Source organism: Neovison vison, chromosome 12 (assembly GCF_020171115.1).
Source record: "Neovison vison isolate M4711 chromosome 12, ASM_NN_V1, whole genome shotgun sequence".
In the NCBI taxonomy this organism is placed as follows: Eukaryota; Metazoa; Chordata; class Mammalia; order Carnivora; family Mustelidae; genus Neogale; species Neogale vison.
In genome coordinates, this window is record NC_058102.1 from 131,019,510 (window position 1) to 131,037,594 (window position 18,085).

At 43.1% G+C, this 18,085-nt stretch overlaps 1 protein-coding gene across 2 annotated transcripts in view; it reads left to right on the forward strand.

The window, feature by feature from the left end:
* Positions 1-18,085, forward strand: part of KIAA1217 (KIAA1217 ortholog) — a 682,726-nt gene that overhangs the window by 271,167 nt on the left and 393,474 nt on the right. The window contains exon 1 of one of the 2 annotated variants that reach the window (XM_044226902.1): positions 14,161-14,181. The exons of the other annotated variant lie outside the window; for it this stretch is intronic. The gene's annotated coding sequence lies outside the window, so the exon portion shown is untranslated. Of the gene's footprint in view, positions 1-14,160; positions 14,182-18,085 lie in introns of those variants that run through there. 2 annotated transcript variants of the gene reach the window in all.

The following is an 18,085-nucleotide window of genomic DNA, read 5'->3' on the forward strand; positions in this document are numbered from 1 at the left end:
TTCACAAGGATTTTTAAATAGCTATCACTAGAAGAATTGTCAACAACATAATAGATGTTCAGAGAATACCCTCCCAGGAGAGCAAAGCAAAAAAAAACACTAGCTTTTTAAAAATTATATATATCTTTTGAAATGCCTAGTTGATCTGACAGTAAATTAAAGGAATTCCCTGGAGGCAAAAACAACAACAACAACAAAAACCACCCCCAAAACACACGCAAAAAGCCAACCAAGAAAGTGTCAACACAAAGGAATAACTGAAAGTTAGAACCATGATTTGTGTAGCGGTCTTTGTCCATTCCCTGTGGTCTAGGGAATTTTAATAGATGCATTTGGAGAAGAAGTGACTCCTCATGCCAAGAGTGAAAGTCATTTTAAAGCCCTTTGCATTTGACAAAGGTAATACTTTCAGATACCATGAAAAAATACCTGTCCTGTAGAGGGGCATCTTGGAGAAAGCTCTTGACTCAACTTCAACTCTGGGTGGAGATGAATAAAAGGAATGCCCTGAGAATGTCTAACCTCATGTCTTCACTCACCTGGTCTTGGGACTTCAGGTCATATTATTGTGGATTAGGAAAAAAACAGAAAGATGAGACCCCCTAAAAGTTGAAAATATTACTTAACTGTCACAGATTGTCAGTGTCTCTGCCTGCCTGGTGGCAGAAGACGAAAATGCTCTTACAAAGAATGTATTTTATATAGAGACCTCTAAGAATTCCCACAGATAAAAGTCCAAAACATGCACTTACAATAAAATTCCCTGCATACGTAGGGAAACAAGTGACCGTAGACAAAAGTCAACAAAGGAAAAGAATCACAGAATGAGATCTACACAAACAGCCAATATTAGAATTATTAGATGCAGAATATGAAATAAATGCATTAGATACATTTAAAGAACAGATTCTAACTATAGCAATCTGTGATATTTGAACAGTAGATTTTCTAGGGATGAAAAATACAATAACTAATGGTAAAAATTCAGTGTATTTGTTAAATGGCATAGTAGATACAATGAAGAGAGAACTGGTGAACTGCAAGATAAACTTTTAAATTCCTAATAATATGGCCTTGAGAGACAAAGTGATGGAAGAGACAAAAGAGAGATTAAAAGATACAAAACAGGAGACTGAGAAGATCCAACATAAGTCTAACGGGATTTCCAGAAGGACACTATACAGACATTGAGAGAGGCGTTATTTGAAAAGGTAATGGCTGAGAATATTCCAAAAGGCCATTAATAGCTGAAGTCTGGAAACCCAGTGATTCCCAATACACTGGAAAAAAACATCTAAACAAAAAACCCTACACCTAGACATATAATAACAATAAATAAGTATTCAGTTTTTATGCTTATGTGGAGGGTTGTGATCAAACAGCAGTTAATAGGTTGGTATATAATACTTCATCGATTTTGATTTGAACTCTGTAGACATGTCTCTGGATTATGTAAATTAATTACCAATTCTTGTTATAATCCAGGCACATGCATTGGAGAGATGTGAATTTTATAGCCACATCCTAGTTCTTGAATCAACCAGAAATACAATAGTTAAAACTCTCCATGTGAAGTTTAATAGCTATTATCTGTTTTCCCATGAGGGGAGAGGGAAGGAATTTCAGTGCTCAATTTGTTCAGTTTTTGCTGAAAATGTTCAGCTCACTTCCATTAGCATATCATTTGAGAGAAAAGTTGAAGAAAAAAGGAATAATTATTTAGAGACTGATACTCAAATAGACATTAGGAAATAGAATTCTAAGAGATCGTTGTTTGATATTTAGAGCAGGTGCAATTGTCCCCTTATCCACGTGGGATATATTCCAAGACCCCCAGAGGACATCTGAAACTGTAGATAGTACCAAACCCTACATATACTATGTTTTTTCCCATACTTGCATACCCATGATAAAGTTTAATTTATAAATTAGTCACAATAAAAGATTAACAATAACCAATAATAAATAGAACAATTATAACAAGACACTATAATAAAAGTTATGTGAATGGGGTCTCTCTTTCAAAATATCTTACTGCACTGTACTCACCCTTTTTCTTGTAATGACATGAAATGATAAAATGCCTACATGATGAGCTCAAGTGACGTGAATGACATAGGCTTGGTAATGCAGTGTTAGGTTACGTATTGTCAGAAGAAAGATGATCTGCTTTTGGACTACAACTGGCCACAGGCAACTGAAACCACAGAGGGCAACACTGCAGTTAAAGGGGGGACTCCTGTATATGTACCAATGAGAGCGAGTATTTATCAATCAGTATTCATGTTGCTTGGAAGACATTGTAGTCTTACTGCTGTTGCCAAGGATATCTCCATAGTCATCATTTCATGAATGTTCCAGAAAGTAGGTACTGTATCTACTAAATAAATCACTGTCTGTTAGCATGCCTAATGAAACCAATTAAAGGGAACACTGTGCCATCATCAAGGGAATTAGAACTTTCCTCAGTTGATAATCCTTAATTACTGAAGATAATATAAAACTTGTTTCTTTCCCAGTTATCTGTTTAAATAGCGAGAAAATCTAAAATCTATGCAGATAGTTATATAATCCTCTTCTCTATGAGTGAGTGAGGAGTGGAAAAAATACTGTAAGTCATTTATAAAACCCTTATTGGGGAAAATGTAGAAGTACCTTTGCACTGATTCATTTGCCTATTTAAAACTTGATCCAGCTAAACTTGGCGCACTTAACATTGGCTATCCTAGGGCTAGTTTTTCTCCTTCCACTTATACACAGAAAATCTTAGTATTTCTTCAGGTCAGAGTCTTAATTGCTCAGTGAAATCAGCAAAGAAAGAGAAGAGGGCTGGTATTTTTAAGTCCATCTTTATAACTTAATATTTAATTACACTATACTTAATGATTTCTGATTTTGAAGCATGTTTAAGAAGTCTCATTTCTGCTCAGTTGATCTTCAAATGCCAAATGGTGAGCGAAAAATCAAGTGCAGCCTGGTGTGGACTTACATAAGATGAAGAGTATATTTGCAGTGCGCTGAACGCTTAACTGAATGTCATCGGTTACCAGATGACAGTAAACATGAACTATGACCGCAGCGATGACCCTGAAAGCGCATTGTTAGCCATCATTGTCAGAAAGTGGGAGAAAAATACAGGCAAGTGTTGAGGAAGGAATGGGGAGCATGTCACAGAGCGAGAAACAGAAGAGAGATGAGAAAAATATATTTGGAAAATGAAAAAAATAATAGAATATTATTTTGCTAATTATTTCGCTACCTTTTAAGTCAGTCTACAGAACCCTTGATTACAAAGGACTTCGTCAGCATTATTTTTAATGAATGTTCCTGAAAAGCCAAAAGGGAAAGCGTTTATCATGTTTTAATAATAAAAACCCAGTTCCAGAGGAGAGGTAACTTGGAAAGCACTGATTAAGTGCAGATATTTGAAATGGAAACTTGGTCTATCAATCAGGAGAGAAGAAATAAATATTCTTTCCTAAGTGTATAAGGAAGACATTAAAAATAATCACATGATCATTTTTGTGCTACTATTTAGAAGTTTAAACTCGGGTTCTCAATTGTGTTTTGCCTGAAGAGGATCCACTGAGGGGCTGGGTGTGTGTCTGACAAATGTGGTCAAATAACTTCAAGGGTCATTATGTCAAATGGCAAGAGTCATGCATGGGCAGCTCGGCTGAGAACACTGATAATCCCGCCAGACTTTGGGGACTGTTGATTAGGGAGTGAGTGACAGGATCAGATTTATACTCTCAAGGCATTTTGGAAGCAGTTTCAAGAAAGGGGATGGAGATTTAAGAACACAGGCAGAGAGGAAGTGAACCTAAGAAAGAAAGACAGATTCCGTTCGGAAAGAAGACTGTTCCTCAAAGGTTCAACAGCCTTGGGCAAGCGGAGGCCTGAATGAGTGAACAAGCAGCAGGTGGAGAAGAGAACCATGAAGGAAATGCAGTTGATGACTTTCCATGATGGGAGATGGGATGGGGGTGGGGTCTGCCTGGGGCAACCAAGTTGGAAGTGAGCCATTCCCGCCGCCATGGAATAGGAAACACCTAGCAGCTTTGCGGAGGAAGGTGCTAGAAATAGGGCATATTGTATCGGAGGCGTCTTGAGAGGCACCCAAGTAGATGCCTAGGGGCCAGCTGGATATATGGCGCTGGAATGTGAGGGTCCTGGGCTCCATATACAAATCTGGGCATTGTCAGATTATTTGCGTTTTCCATGTGGATAAAATTGCCTTGCAAACATGTCCAGCACTGAGGACTAGAGGCTGGGGATTTGAGATGGTCTTGTTCTGGCTGCTGCACTTTGCAAGAGGCAGTGATAACCTGGAGCAATCTTGTGATATGGAAGTGGTTGGGAGGACATTCCACCCCAACACGAGGGTGACCCATAAAGCCTGGGCTCCCCAACTTCCGGTGCAGAGCTGGGGCCAACCAGGACGAGTGACCTGGAGGGCGCTTTGAGCTTCATAGGATAGAAGCCCAGTGCGTAGCTGGACTGCCACAAGAAACAGGCCGCCTCACCAAGGAGCAAGCTTCAGGCCCCTCCGCCAAATGGGGGACAAGGCAGAGCAGAGTTAGGCTGAGAAGCGGAATTCTGTGGGTTTTCCTGCTGCTTTCTACTCTCAGGTTCTGGGATAGCAGGTGTACTCCTACCAGAACAGAATACAGCAAGATTTCAGCCTAACAGAAAATAAGTGGACTCTCCCTATAACGGAAGGTTTGAGGTTGTTTTTTTAAAAAAACGATTTTTACAAACCTCCTGGTTTTCAGTTTTCATTTTCTGTCTTTATTTACCTCCATTACCCCATTTCTCTCTGATTTCTCCTCTTTCTTCCTATGGCTCTCCATAAGAGCCTGTCAGTAACAAACTCTGTTTCTGTCACCTCAAAAATGTCAAAGAAACCAAATAAGAAAGAGAAGAGCAAGGAGAGGCAGGTCATGCAACATTTCTTTGAGCCCTAATGTCTTTTTATTTTTTTCTTTCTTTCCGTTCATATTATCTGACATTATCATTTCATCTCCGGTACTGCCTGTCAGGTAGCTCTCTGCGCTGCCCCCTCTGCTGCCTCAGAGCTGCCTGTCCTTCCTGTGGGCCCAAGGAAGCTGAGAATGCCCTTCCTCTCCTCCTAACACACACACACACACACACACACACACACACACATACACACACCCTTCCTTGCATGCTGAGCACAGCCTGAAATCCCAGAAGTAGGCACTTCATTAAGGGAATCCTCCTGCTAAAACACGCGCCATCTTGGATGACGCATCATTCCAAATTATTACTGGTCTTCTATGCCTTGTGTGAATGAATGTTACATCTGTTTTATAGCTGTGTTGTTGTTGTTGTTGTTGCTTTATGTGGGAGATAATCCAAGGATGTTGAAGTTTAAGGAGGCGGAAGGGGAAGATCCCAGGGTTACAGGCTTGGAACCTCTCTGCCCCTTTACTGCTGGTCTTCAGATACCACCGCTGCATGTCTCCTAGGACTTGTGCCTCTGGTAAGAAGACAGGTTACCAACATTTTTCCAACTTACTTTGAGTGTATCCTGTCTAGTTTCTTCTTCCTCTCCTTAATTGTCACCATGGTGATTCGCTTCACTCAGAGATATATTATTTATATTTATTGAACAAGTCCTCTATCTGATTATTTTATGCTCATATTAATGTCTCTTTCATGGTTTCCCTAGTGATCTGAAAATCTGGTTCTGTCCCAAATCTTAGGCATTCTATCCATTCTCATTACTATGCTTATTAACCAACCTTAATTAAAAAAAAAAAATTCTGAATGGTCATTACTAAAAATGGTCTACCCTCTAAGAGAAGCTTGGGAATTCTGTTCTTCCAGGAGACATTTTCCATGGGGAACCGCCTGTGGGAAGCAGGGCCCTGGAGGGCAAGTCTGGCAGTGAGTGGGATCTTATCCACGTACTGGGGTCATCAAGACCTGAGACAAAGATTGGTAGCCGGCTTGTGATAATTACTCCACACAAGCATGCCTGGCCCTTGAGTGAGTAACAGGCTGTGTGCTTATTTTCCTACTGAGCTCATCTGAAGATTGATACTGAGTAATTATGCCATGTTTAATCCTGAACTCCCAGCATCTACTGCTTAGAGAACTTACTGATATTCAGCAGTTTAGAAACATAGGGGCTGCCCCATTACTTGGCGTGGCTAACAGATGTACAGATACATTTAAATTGTGGTCATAAAGAAATAGCACTTACCCTAGGGATTTGTCATCTGAGCCTCTTCCCTGAGCCCGGCCAGCTCATCCTGTGTTTCTGGAACTGAAGATCCAAGAACCTTGGGATGGTGGTAGGCAAACCTGTCTTTTTCTCTCTCAGGGAACTGTTTCTGCCTCCTGACCACTCTTGACCATTCTAGGAATATTCGTTTCCTTCTGTCCAGAGTAGCTCTTTTTGATCCCCGCAACAACCCCATGTACAACTGAAGCTTAGGAAAGTTAAATGCTTTATCTAAGGGTCTCAAAACTGGAGAATTGTGACGCAGACTCGGGGACCTTTGTCTCCAGCACCCATGCCCTCCCTTGCCCTGAACAATAACCTAAAATAAATGCCTGTTCTCTTCACTATGCTGAGAGAATACTAGGGAAAAAATTAGAGGGACTTGACGTCCTGTGCATTCAGAGATTTTTAAAAGAAAAGGATGCTATTATGCTCTCAGACCTAATAAGCTAAAACCACTATTTAAAAACTAATGCCAAAAATACTATCAAAAGAAGGTTCAAATGTAAAGTACCAGGAGAGTTAAAGGGAAAAAATGTCATTTAGGAAAGATTTGGCTCAAGGGATTTGAATTGACCTTGGGGTTTGGAGGCTGGCAACAATGACCGAGGAGGAGCCCAGATGGCGTGGTGCTCTGGGGACCCTGAGAAATCATGGCATCTGGAGAAGGAAGGAGCAGTCAAGTGGGAAATCTTCTCACAACATAGCTTGAACTTACACCAATGACTTTCTAGGATTTCTCTGTAGCAAATCCATTCACTTTATTTTTTTTATTTTTTTAAAAGATTTTATTTATTTATTTGACAGACAGAGATCACAAGTAGGCAGAAAGGCAGGCAGAGAGAGAGAGAGGAGGAAGCAGGCTCCCCGCTGAGGAGAGGGCCCGAGGCGGGGCTTGATCCCAGGACTCTGAGATCATGACCTGAGCTGAAGGCAGAGGGCTTTAACCCACTGAGCCACCCAGGCGCCTCCATTCACTTTAGATGGCATTATTTCTCTCTCAAGAAAATTTTCACATCAGACATTCAGCAGTGATGCTGATCGGTGGGCAAGTCCTGGAGCCCTAATCTCAGTGTTTCCCCCCCAGTTGAGTGACTGTGAGGTTTAGAGTCGAGACACAGTTTAGGGGCAATGGGAGAGCAGCAGTGACCCTTGATCCCATGGCAGGTGGTGGGGGGTGGCGTATGGAGCTATAATAAGGCCACAGGGCAGCTCTGGGCAGCAGAGTTGGGTTTGGGCACACTCTGTCCACAGTGTGTCCCCTGGCACACTTTATCATATGGCCACCTCTTAATCATTTTCTTTCTCTGTGATCAGGATAACAATCTCCATTTCCCTTAGAAAATAAATGGGATAATACCATCCACTCCCCCGTGGTATTATATCATCATTAAAAGGAAGTAAGATAAGCCTATTTAAATACAAAGAAGGTATCTGATTTTCCCAGTTCTTTGAAATACTGACACGTGCTTCCTGTAAAAGATCTATGGTTGATCTTGGATAAGAAATTACCTATTCCACAGTGGAAGGTTTTTTGTACCTAGAAATTCAGTCATTGGCGAAGGGGAGTGTGGCCCCCGACACAGGCTGTAGGTGACGTTTGGGCACATCCACATCTATATCCCCATCACCCACAGACATGGCCCCCTGTAGCCACGTTTGCATCTGCAAAGTCAGGGCCCACCTGTAATGAGATGCTCACATAACAGATCTTCTCTTCTGAAAAGTTAGACTTGTATCTAAAAGATGGTAGGACGTTTCTCTTGGTACGACAGCCAGAACATCCTGGCATATCCGCACTTGGCTCGGTGCATAGGGAATCCGATGACGTAGTTTATAGGGAGAAAACATTAAGAGATCTGCAGAGAGGTGGAGAAGGACGGACAGACGAGGCTGCTGAGTCCGGACAATGTCTGCGGCCCTTCGTGCGTCCTGCGTCTGTCTTGAATGCCGTACCCCCACATCCTGTAAGGTCTCCGTTTCGCTTAAACAATTGGGAGTGGATTTCTGTTACTTAAAATCAAAAGGTCCCTAATGAAATAATCCTGATTTCCAAGACTTCTTTCCCTTTCTGATTTGTGTTGAAGGCTTCCTGTAAGTGTGTCAGACCTGGTGCAATTTTAGCCTAATGGACAATGAAAGCGGGTTCATTTCACTAGTAATGGCTGCTGACTGAGCCAGCTTCTTCCAACTCTAATACTGTAAGCTGTTTGTTTGTTTATCTGGTCCTCCTTGGTCAGTGTTTAGCCTCCGTTTTATTTAAGAGGATGGAGGAGGAAGAAGGGACACTCTGTCCTTGGCTGACTAGTATTGTTCAGTGGCCCATCTGTTTACCTAAGTCATTAAAGGGCCTTCCAGAAGCAGCCAATCCTTCCTCAAGCGTTAGGTCAGCAGTCTTGATTAGAATGAGCGTCAACCACCCATGAAACTAGAAGCTTCCCCTGTGATTTAGTGTTACAATAAAACCTCACTAATTAACCATAATTGGGAAGAAACACTCATCTCAATTTTTGGATTCTAAAAGAAGCAACATTCTCATTTCTTCCAACTTTGCATAGTGATTTAAATTAGGTTAACCAAGTATACTTGACTTAATGCATAAATAAAAATTATTTCTAGATAGCACATCAACTTAATATGTGCATTTTTGGTATGTAAATGGTCTTCGGAACAGCTTGTTCCTTCAGGCAGGCAATTTCAGCATTCTGCTTCTGTTCTTACAGTCTTAATAGTTTAGAACGTGCTTTTCCCCATTGAAAAAACAATGATTAACTTAATCTTAACACTTGTCAAAATTACTTTTAAACAAGTGGGGCCTGAATTGCAGATATTATTGTTATTTTTGGATCAATATGACGATTGGGGGAACAAATGGTAGGAGTTAGAGTGTCATGAAAACCTATTTTACAGCTTCCTACGTCTTTCCCACGGATTTACACCGCGGCTGAAAACAAAGTGATTTAAGAATCTAGTGGAACGATTGTGTGGTAGATATATGGAAAATGACTTCTGCACGTTTGATAATGCTGGGATCTTTAGGCCCTGGATCTAAGTTCTAAAGAGATGAGGGTACATGTCAAGAAGCCTGTGACAGGGTGTTGGGTGTCCCGGATCATTTCTCCTGATTGTTGATTTGCTGTTTGTGAAGTCTAAAGAAATGAGCTGGGAAGCCAGAGCTGGTGTTGTGACTAGAGATGCCTTATACAGCTACACTCATTTAAGGTATACGGGAATATCTTTTTAGATCGCCTCACCTGTGCTGCATTGGGCTATCGAGACACAGAGTTTTTGTTTTCTCGGGGGAAACGGGGAAAGGGTCTGGCTCACACAGGCCATTCATCTTCCGGAGAATCCCCCTCCCACCTGGTTCCTCTCCCTTCCTGTCGCACCGGACGCTTTCCGCTTCCTGTCTTGCTTTTAACCTGAGTCCGTGAAGTCGTGTGCGCTGTCTAGCAGGATGGAGCGTGCCTGAAAACTAAGGCAGGTTTCTTGGACACTGTGTGCATGCCTGTGTTCCTTCCAGCAGAAGCAGAAGCTGCAGCCTTGCCTTGCTGGACCCGGAAGTACCTCTTTGACTTCCTGGGGTCAAGTCTCCTAGCAGCGTGCCCTTGGCAGATCTCCCAGGCAGTCAAGATGGGACTAAACACGGCATGAACGTTGCCAGTTAATAAAGAAGATGAAAAGACGCTTTCTGTTGTGGAAGGCTGTGGTGCTTTGTTCCCACTTGTAGTTCAGCCTCCGGACAGGAATGACTGACGGCCATGGGTAACTTCACCCCCAGGAGTCCATCGTGCTGGCCCAGGGCACCCGCCTTTGTCCCAGTTCTCATGGGCTTCGACATTGTCGAGTGTGTCTTGCCATTGGTTTGGCACCTTTGCTTCCTTTTTGCAGTCTTTCATCTTACATATAAGTAAAGCATTGTGAGATGCCAAAATCAAATTTTTCTAAAGAAAGATGGGAAAGAAGCAGGAGCTGCGGCGGCAGGGTGGGTGGGGGTCCCGGGTGGGTGGTGGTTTCCCCTCACCCCTACCCTCCCATCCATGCCCTTGCTGTTCCTGGTGGTGCCACAGTCTGCCTCTGTGCTTCCCTCCAGTGGTGGCCTCCTGGTCACAGCAGGCACGTGGCCGTACAGAGCGCTGGGTGTCACTCTGCCTCAGTTCTCATCCAGACCCCATTACTGACTGTTGATACACCCTCAGGAAAACAACCACATCTCTCTCAGCCTTGGTTTTACAAAAATTAAATAAAAGGAAGTGCTCAATAATCACTAGCTAGCTTCGTGGCATGAGTTTTAGGGCACTCTGTGGACCTCTGCGTGTCCCGGGAGAGAACCAGTCTCCGTGTCTTGTCTAGCCCGTCTTTGGGAGAGGGGAATAACGCTTTACGTTTTGAAGCATATGGACGCACGTCTCTCAGTATTTTATCCATTGAATGTTACTTAAATGATGCTTGCTTAATAGGTGAGGTGATAAATTGACAACCGAATGTAAATCTAAAATGACTAGTAGTTGCCACAGGAAAAAGTTTCCTGTTGCATGCTCGATATAGGGGAGAGGAGGTGAATGGGGTCGCAGCTACCGTGAGTTTTGCCTTATGCAGGCGGTATCGTTCACCAGGCAGGGATCTTGGGGGAAGGCTCTGTGATGCGTCTGTAGGCATGCTTCATTTTATTGTGTTTTATCTTATTGTACTTTGCAGATTTTGTGGGTTTAAATTAAAGTTTTAAGGAAATCCTGCATCCAACAAGTCTGTTGGTGCCATTTTTCCAACAGCATTTGCTCAATTCATGTCTCTGCATCACATTTGAGTAATTCTTTCAATATTACAAGCCTTTCCAGTATTATTATATTTGTTATGATGACCTACGATGTTACTGTTGGAATTGTTTCAGGACTCCAAAATGAAATGATTAAGTTAAGCAAAGATGGCAAGTCAAAAAAAGCCTGGATAGGCTGAAACCCAGACCTCTTGCCTCCAGTTAGCCAAGTTAGGCATGCGAAGGAAAAGTTCTTGAAGGAAATTAAAAGTGCTACTCCAGTGAAGACATGAATGGTAAGAGTGAAATAGCCTGACAGCTGATAGGAAAAGAATTTGAGTGGTCTGGAGTTAAAAGATCAAACCAGCCACGCATTCCCGTTAGCCAAAGCCTCATCCAGAGTAAGGCCCTGCCACTCTTCAAGAAATCTTTAGTTGGGTGGAAGCCAAGAGAGTTAGGGAAGCTGCAGAAGAAAAGTTGGAAGCTAGCAGAAGTTGCTAAGTCGTCTTAAGGAGTCGTCTTCATAACATGAAAGTTTAAGGGGAAGCATCAGGGGCTGATGGAGAAGCTGTGGCAAAGTATCTAGAAGATCTAGCTAAGATCGTTCATGGAGGAGCCTGAACTAAACAACAGATGTCCAGTGCAGACAAAACAGCCTCCCAGTGGAAGAAGATGCCATCTAGGACTCTTGTAGCTAGGGAGGAGAAGTCAGTGCCTGCCTTTAAAACTTCAAAGAAGAGACTGACGCTCTTGTTAGCATCTAACGCAGCTGGGGACTTGAAGTTGAAGCCAGTGCTTCTGGACCATTCTGAAAATCCCAAGATCTCTTAAGAATTATGCTAAACCTACTCTGCTTATGCTCTGGAAATGAAACAAGGCCTGAATGACAGCACGTCTGTTCACAATGTGGTTTGCTAAATATTTTAAGCCCACTTTTGAGACCTACTGCTCAGAGAAAGAATTCTGTCAAAACATGATTGCGTGTTGACAATGCACCTGGTCACACAGGGGCTCTGATGGAGAGTCACAATGAGATCAATGTTGTTTTCATGCCTACTAACACTAGCATCCATTTTGCAGCCCGTGGATCAAGGGGGTAAATTTGAATTTCAAGTCTTATTATTTATTATAAGAAGACTTATAAAAAATAGATACTTCTATGACATGTCTTATAGAAATCTATTTTGGAAGGTTTTAGCTGCTATAGATAATTCCTCTGGTGGATCTGGGCAAAGTTAGCTAAAAACCCCCTGGAAAGGATTCCCCGTTCTAGAAGGCATTAAAAACATTTGTGATTCATGGTAAGAGGTCAAAAGATCAACATGAACAGGAGTCTGGAAGATGTTGGTTCCAACCCTCATGCATGACTTTGAGTAATTCAAGATTTCAGTGGAGGAAGTAACTGCAGGTTACTGCAGTTGGCAATAGCAGGAGAGCTAGTATTAGAAGTGGATCCTGGGGCACCTAGGTGGCTTAGTCAGTTGAGTGTCCAACTCTTGTTTTCTGCTCAGGTCATGGCCTCAGAGTCATGGGATGGGCCCCACGTCACTGCACTCAGTGAAGAGTCTGCTTCTCTCTTATCTCCTTCCCTCTCCCTCTGCCTCCCGTCGCCGGTCGCCGATCTTGTTCTCTCTCTGTCTCTGAAATGAATAAATAAATCTTTTTTAAAAAGTGGAGCCTGAAGATGGGCTTAAATGGCTGTCATCTCATGATAAAACTTGAGCAGATGAGGGACTGCTTCTTACGGATGAGCAAAGAGAGTGGTTTCTTGAGATGGAAGCTCTCCCTGATGAAGATGCTGTGAAAATTGTTGGAATGACACCAAGGGCTTAAAATACTGTATAAACTTCATTGGTAAAGAAGCATCAGGGTTTGAGAGAATCGACTCCAAATTTTGAAAGAAGTTCTGCTGTGGGTCAAATGCTATCGAACAGCTCTGCATACTACAGAGAAATCATCTGTGAAAGGAAGAGTCTGTTGATGCAGCAAACTTCATTGTTGTCTTATTTTAAGAAACTGCCACAGCCAACCCAGCCTTCAGTAGCCACCACCCTGATTAGTCAGCGGCCATCCACATCAAGGCAAGACCTTCCATCGACACAAGAGTATGACTTGCTCAAAGTTCAGATGATGGTTATCATTTTTTTAGCAATAAAGTATTTTTAATTAAGGTATGTGCATTGTTCTTTTAGACACAATGCTATTGCTCCACAGTATCATATAGCTTTTCTATGCACTGGGAAAGCAAATAATTTGTTTGACTTGCTTTATTGTGACATTGGCTTTATTGTGGTCATCTAGGAGTGAACATACCATGTCTCCAGAGTGTGCCTGTTTTCGAGGACCTGTTGAGTGTGCTTTGTCCACAGAACATCTAAGAGAGATGTGTAACTTGAGGCTGGGTCTCAGGAGAGAAATCTAAGAGCTAGTAGGTTCTAGTTAAGAATTGTCAGCTCTTTACACATGCCATCCGTCCTGCCTGAAACACACTCCAGCTACCTTCACGGTTCACTCCCATCTCCCTAAGATCTTGGCTCAAATGTCAACTTTGCAGGAAGACTTCCTGGCCACCTAATTTTATGTGGCACCGAAGCCGTTCTTGTCCACCTTGTCTGTATCATATTTGTCCCATAATACATAACATTATCTAAACTACTGTATATTGTACTTACTTCTTTATTTCACTTACGATACCCTACCTATTCGCGTGTATGCATGCTCTGTGCGGTCAGGGACTTTGGTCTGCTTTGCCTACGTCTGTATCCCCAGCTGCTAGCATGGGGCCTGGCACATAGAAGCACTCAACAAATAGTTTCCAAGTGAGAAGATGAGTCCTTACGTATGCCTGACGCTAAGTACTTCCCATGTAGCATCGCAATTGATCTAGGTGAGAAAACTAAATTTAGGAGATGTTGCTGTGTAGTTAGTAACAAGAGCCAAGAAAATGAATGAGATCTGCAGGGAGAGTGGCTAATGAAAAAGAGAAGAGGACCTAGACAAAGAACTAAAGCACATCATCCTTTTAGACACAGGCAATTGTGGAAATGGACCCCACATAAGAAAACAAGAAAAGCCGATCAGAGCAGGAGGAAAAACAGGCTGCTGTAGGGCAGACAGACCAAGAGGGAGGAAGTGTCCAAAGCTGTCGGATGCGACGGAGAAGTCGGCTTAGGTAAGGAGCCCAGAGTGATTGAGGGAGATTGTGTGTGTGGTCTGGCCTCCTTTGTCTGCTGCACCTGGTCCAGATTCACTGCTGGCAAGCCTCTTAACCAAAGTAAGTGTTGTTCTGTAATAACTCATTATGCCATAATAACTTTGTATCTCGAGCTGCTCGGACAAAGCATATTGCAAGGATGTAAATGGCACAGTTTACTTTTAAGCAAAAAGTAGGTGATTGGTATACAGTTCAGTGGTGCCCAGACTTTGGAATGTCGTGAACTGATAACATTTGACGGGGAGAAATGGATCACTGAAACATTAGACGCCTCGCAATCATCTAGTCATTGTGCTCAATCCAGAAAGGTTAGTCCAAGTGCTGGGAATGAATAAAGTAAGTATCACTTAGGAGAGTGGTGCCTGGGTGGCTCAGACGGTTAAGCATCTGCCTTTGGCTCAGATCATGATCTCAGGGTCCTGGGATGGAGCCCTGAGCCCCACATCGGTCTTCCTGCTCAGCAGGGAGCCTGCTGCTGCCTCTCCCTCTGCCTGCCGCTACCCCTGCTTATGCTCACTCCCACTCACTCTTTTTCTCTCAAATAAATAATTTTTTTTTAAAAGAATCATTTAGGAGACATGAAACCCAGACAACAAGATCACTTGTGTTGGTTTGGTTTGTGGTCCTCAGTGCAAGTCAGAAATCTTTTTGGAAAAGATACGACTTCAGTCCTTTGCCACCAGCAACTTGCCCCATTGTGGACACTGTGATTTGCCCTGTCGCTCCATTTGCCGCGAATCACTTTCTGAAAATCTGGATCGAGGCAGAGAAAACAGCTCTCTGGGTGGTGCCAAGGAGTAATCTGAAAAGTTTTTAGCACCTTTGGTAATCTTCATCAACCTCCCCATCCCACGCCACAAGTAAATACACCATCATGCAATTGCAGTTTTAAAAATATGCTCGTTAGGTTACTTTTCCGGCAAGTCCCTTGGCTGCCCTCACTGTTCCCTAGCTTACCCCCACCACCCCTCCCCCGCCCCAGGACACACACACACACACCTGACACCGGGCAGGTGAATCTCTGAGCAACGGTGTCTGGTGCTGGTTGTTAATAGAGTAAAGCTTTCAAGGGCGGGAGATTACTAAAAACAGGTTGGAAGTAACTTTAAAACGGAACTTCAACAAAGGAGGCTTTTTTCCCAGGGCCAACTCTGCCTTCGGCGCTTGAGCCAATTAGGCATTCCTTTTGCTTCTGACAGTATTTCAAAACTGGATAGCCTCCCTCGGTTATGGAGGAAACAGAAACTCATTCATTATCAGACTGACATTAGCCAGAATATTTTAATGTCAACAAAGACATTTGAATGATAGTTAGCCTAATTATTTCTTATATCCCCTTTGGAAGTTTCCCTGTGTACAAGATTTTAAATAAGGAGTATGTCCAGATTGATTCTTTTTTTGTTCCCCTAAGAATCCCAAATTTTATCAAGCATGCAGTCTAATTGAACTCGGAATAAAGCTTTGGTTTCATATTTTCTGGCTAATGTTCCATAAATGTCATAACTTTGCTGTTTAATAAGGAGTGTGTTTTTATGTAATAGATATGCCAAACATTAATGAAGGGAAGAAGAGAGAGAATGAGTGAGAAATGCCAGCTCAAGCTTAAAGACATCAAAATTAGCAATAAAAATGGAAGTTTCTTATCCCCAGGAAGGGGAGGGAGATCGTCACAGATGTAAGAGCAGACACAACCTGATCCCCGCTTCTGGTTTCCCATGAGGGCCTCTCGGTGCCCTTGACCCACGTCACGTGTTCAACTGCCTCATGCCTGGTCCCTTCATGGGTTCCCTGGGGACTGTGGTGCTTCCTCACCTAAGTGGCAGTGAGGTCTCCTGTGGGTGCGAGACCCACAGGCCTGGGTCTTCCTCATCACCCTGCTCCCCAAGATTTGGGTTAGAGGCCTTAATCCAATTTGGAGATTTGTGGGGGATCTTCATGGTATCCAAACTCAGCAAATCTGTTCCTCTCTAGATGAAAAAGTTTAATAGCAACTGTCCCTTAGGGTGGCAGAAAAGAGTCATCCTGATTTAGTTAGAAGTATGAGTCTTAGAAAATTTTCAAGAAATGTAGTTTTATTAATTGGAAAGATGTATAAATAACTAGGGTCAGGTTAAATCTGGACCCAGTGGCCGGTCTTTCAGAAGCTACTTAGACACATCTTTGAGGATAGTCTATTCTTAATATATTGTTTATATGCTTTTCTGAAGGTGTGTCTCAGGTAAGGATTCTTAGAACGTCCTGTCTTACAGTCTGGGCATTCCTCTACAGCTGGATGCTCTTTGTGATTTATTAGGTATTAGGTATTTATTTCAGTTGTAAATTTTACATACTATCAAGTGATTCTCACATTCCTTACCAAAAGAGTCCAAATATATAACATTTTCTGATGGTTACATTAGACCCCAAGTTTTCCCTGCTCTCACACTGGTTGGGCAAGCGTAACACGTCTTTGAATGAATGAGTTAGTGAATGAATGAATGAATGACCAAAGGCCAGAGAGTCAGTCCTCATTCTGTTGAGTTGGCTTCACTTTATTCCATGTGCAGACAGAATTTTGAATTCTGACCGTCTCCTTCATGCTACCTACAGAGGCTCATTTGTACAATCTCAGCCCCTGTCTTAGTTCAGGATCTGATAACTAAATACCAGAAATAATGGAAATCATTTCTCACAGTTCTGGAGGCTGGAAGTCTGAGATCAGGCTGCCAGCAGGGTAGATTTCTGGTGAGATCCCTTTTCTCGGGTGCAGACGGCCTCCTTCTCATGATGTATGCCGCACGCGGCACAAAGAGCAGAGAGCCCTCTGGGGTCTTCTTTGGAAGGGCACTAGTCCCATTCATGAGGACCCGACTCATGACTGAGTCACCTCCCAAAGGCTTTGCCTAATACCATCACCCTAGGGCTTAGGATTACAGCCTAGGAATTTTGGAGCAATGCACACATTCAGTTCCTAAGAGCCACAGAGGAAAGCATATTACGCTATACTCAAGGGTTTTATTCCATCCTGGCAGTCTTCTTGCTCACGGTGACAGATCTCCGCGCTTTTTTCACATCTACACATTTAGAAGTGAGAAGGTGACGAGCTTCCTGGCTGCACGAGGGTTAGAAACAGTATGTTGTGAGTGGTTTTCTCTATCAAGCCAGAGCTGTGTTGAAGCTCCCAGGGCTTCCCGTAATAGGATAAAACTGGAGCAGAGCAGCTACTGGGTCCCCGAGCCGAGGAAAGGGACAGTCCACTTCTAACAAGGTGTTCCCCATGTCCTTTTCCTGGGCTCACTCATCCGTTTCCCATTCCACATCCCGCAGGAGCTCTGCAGCTGTGTGGCACCAGAGAGACTGCAAGGGTTAGGTGGAGAATGGGTTTTCCCCTGGAGAGGGAGGCTTCTGGCTTTGGGAAGTCAGGGATGCCAAGCTTGAGGAGTCATTTTCCAGCCTGTGATCTTGGCTTCTGTGTGTCTGAGCACCGTCTTGGCTGCTCTCTGTCTTTGCCTTGTTCTCTGTCTCTTCTATCAGAAGACCCTATTCCTTCACTGAGATCCAGTAGACTGAGAATGCTTTCCTAAACAGGTCTTCTCTAGATTTTCCAAACAGAGCTAATCTTCCTTTTCCTCTGCCCTCCGTGTCACAAATCACACTGGATTCTAGTCTCTGCTTGCCGATCTCTCCCGGAGAGCATCTGTGGGGACGGACGGTAAGTGCTTCCACGGAAGGAACATCTCTAATCCACACTGGGTCCCCAGCCCCAGCGTGGAGTGGCTGTGGAGAAGTCTGTGAATGATTCAAAATCAGGCAACAACTTTATAATCGCAGAGGCTCTTCCTAACATTCTTAGCCCTGCTTTAAAGATGCTAAGTAGCCTAGA